Source organism: Schistocerca americana, chromosome 1 (assembly GCF_021461395.2).
Source record: "Schistocerca americana isolate TAMUIC-IGC-003095 chromosome 1, iqSchAmer2.1, whole genome shotgun sequence".
Taxonomy (NCBI): Eukaryota; Metazoa; Arthropoda; class Insecta; order Orthoptera; family Acrididae; genus Schistocerca; species Schistocerca americana.
Window position 1 is genome coordinate 89,312,690 of NC_060119.1, and position 2,579 is coordinate 89,315,268.

Consider the following 2,579-nt stretch of genomic DNA (forward strand, 5'->3'; position numbering starts at 1 on the left):
AGTATACGCCCTAGAAGACCACACAACGTAAACCGGCCGCCGTCTCATCCTCTGACACGTGGTATCATGCTTTTCTTTTTTTGGGGGGGGGGGGGGGGGGGAGCTGTCAGTCGTCTGACTGGGTTGATGTAGCCCGCCACGAACTTCTCTTCTGTGCCAACCTCTTCATTTCAGAGAAACACCTGCAACCTACGTCCTTAATTATCTGCTGGATGTATTTTAATCTCTGTTTTCTTCTACATTTTTTGCCCTCTACAGCTCCCTCTAGTACCATGGAACTCATTCCCTGGTGTCTCAACAGATGTGTTAGCAGATGTCGTATCATCCTGTCCCTTCTCCTTGTCAGTCTTTCCACATAATCCTTTCCTCTTCGATTCTGTGCAGACACTATATCCTTAATGAGATTTTCACTCTGCAGCGGAGTGTGCGCTGATATGAAACTTCCTGGCAGATTAAATCTGTGTGCCCGACCGAGACTCGAACTCGGGACCTTTGCCTTCCGCGGGCAAGTGCTCTACCAACTGAGCTACCGAAGCACGACTCACGCCCGGTACTCACAGCTTTACTTCTGCCAGTACCTCGTCTCCTACCTTCCAAACTTTACAGAAGCTCTCCTGCGAAACTTGCAGAACTAGCACTCCTGAAAGAAAGGATATTGCGGAGACATGGCTTAGCCACAGCCTGGGGGATGTTTCCAGAATGAGATTTTCACTCTGCTGCGGAGTGTGCGCTGATATGAAACTTCCTGGCAGATTAAAACTGTGTGCCCGACCGAGTCTCGGTCGGGCGCACAGTTTTAATCGGCCAGGAAGTTTCACTATATCCTTGTCTTACACCCTTTTTAATTCGAGCGCTTCGTCCTTCATCGTGCACTCTTTATTATTCTCTCTTGGCTCTCCCTATAGCTTACCCCTATTTTTCTCAGAATTCGGAACATCTTACACCATTTTACGTTGTCGAACGCTTTCCCCAAGTCGGCAAATCCTATGAAAGTTTTTTGGTTTTGCTTTAGTCTTGCATCCTTTATCAACTGCAACGTCAGAAATACCTCTCTCGTGCCTTTACTTTTCCTAAAGCCAAAGTGATCGTCATCTGGCATTTCCCCAATTTTCTTTTCTGTTCTTCTCTATATTATTTTTGTCAGCAACTTGGATGCATGAGCTGTTGAGCTGATTGCTTCCGCACTTGTCAGCTCTTGCAGTCTTCGCAGTAGTGTGAATGATACTCTTCCGAAAGTCAGATTCTTACATTCTACACACCAACGTGAATAGTCGTTTTGTTGCCACTTCTCCCAATAATTTTATAAATTCTGATGTAATGTTATCCCTTCTGCCTTATTTGATCTTAAATCCTCGAAAGCTCTTTTAAATTCTGATTCTAATACTGGATCCCCTGTCTCTGCTTAATAGACTTCCGATTCTTCTATCACATCAGACAGATCTTTCCCATCACAGAGGCCTTAAATGTGGAGGAGAGAGCGGATAGGTGGAAAGAGTACATTAAACAGTGTAATCCATTTGCACTCTTAATGTTACCACGCTTGGTTTTTATATCACCAAAAGTTGTTTTGACTTTCCTGTATGCTGACTTACTCCTTACGACTGTCATTTCTTTTTAAATTTCTTCTCCTTAGCTTCCCTGCACTTACTGTTTATTTTATTCCTCGGCGACATGTATTTCTGAATTTCCCTGAACATTTTTCCATTTCCTTCTTTCATCGATCAACCAGAGTCACCTTCTTTGTACCTATGTTTTTCTTTCCAGTTTCTGTGATTGCCCTTTTTAGAAATGTCCATTCCTCTTCAGCTATACTGCCTACTGAGCTATTTCTTATTGCTGTATCTATAGCCTTTGGGAACTTCAACCGTGTCTCGTCATCGTTTAGTATTTCTGCATATTTTTTGCATATTGATTCTTCCTGACTAATCTCTTGAACTTCAGCCTACTCTTCATCACTAGCACACTGTGATTTGAGTCTTTATTTGCTCGTGGGTACACCTTACAATCCAGTATCAGATTACGTCATGGTCAGACAGATTTCGAAATCAAACTGAAATCTCCCCGCGTCACCCGGTCTTTTCCAAGTGTACCTATTGTGATTCTTGAACAGAGTATTAACTATTATTCCTGAAATTCATTACAGAATTCACTTAGCGTTTCTCCTTGTCCCATGCACATATTTTTTTGTAACCTTTTCTTGTACTCCTTCCCCTACAGCTGCATTCCAGTCCCCCATGACTATTAGATTTTCGCCTCCCTTTACATACTGTATTACCCTTTCAACAGCCTCATATGCTCTCTCTATCTCATCATCTTCAGCCTGTGACGTCAGCATGTATACCTGGACTATCGTTGTCGATTTGCTGTAGATTCTGACAAGAACAACCTAGAATTGAACTGTTCACTGTAACACACTCTTTGGCCTACCTTTCTGTTCATAATGAATCCTACTCCCGTTATACCATTTTCTGCTGCTGTTGATATTACCCTATAACCACTTGACCAGAAATCCTTGTCTTCTTTTCATTTCACTTCACTGATCCGTACTGTATCTAGATTCAGCCTTTGCATTTCCCTTT

At 42.7% G+C, this 2,579-nt stretch overlaps 1 non-coding gene across 1 annotated transcript; it reads right to left on the reverse strand.

Annotated features, from left to right (window-relative positions):
- Nucleotides 1–462: 462 nt before the first annotated feature.
- Trnap-cgg lies at nucleotides 463–537 on the reverse strand. The gene has a single exon. It is a non-coding gene; the product is annotated as a tRNA-Pro (tRNA).
- Nucleotides 538–2,579: the final 2,042 nt, after the last annotated feature.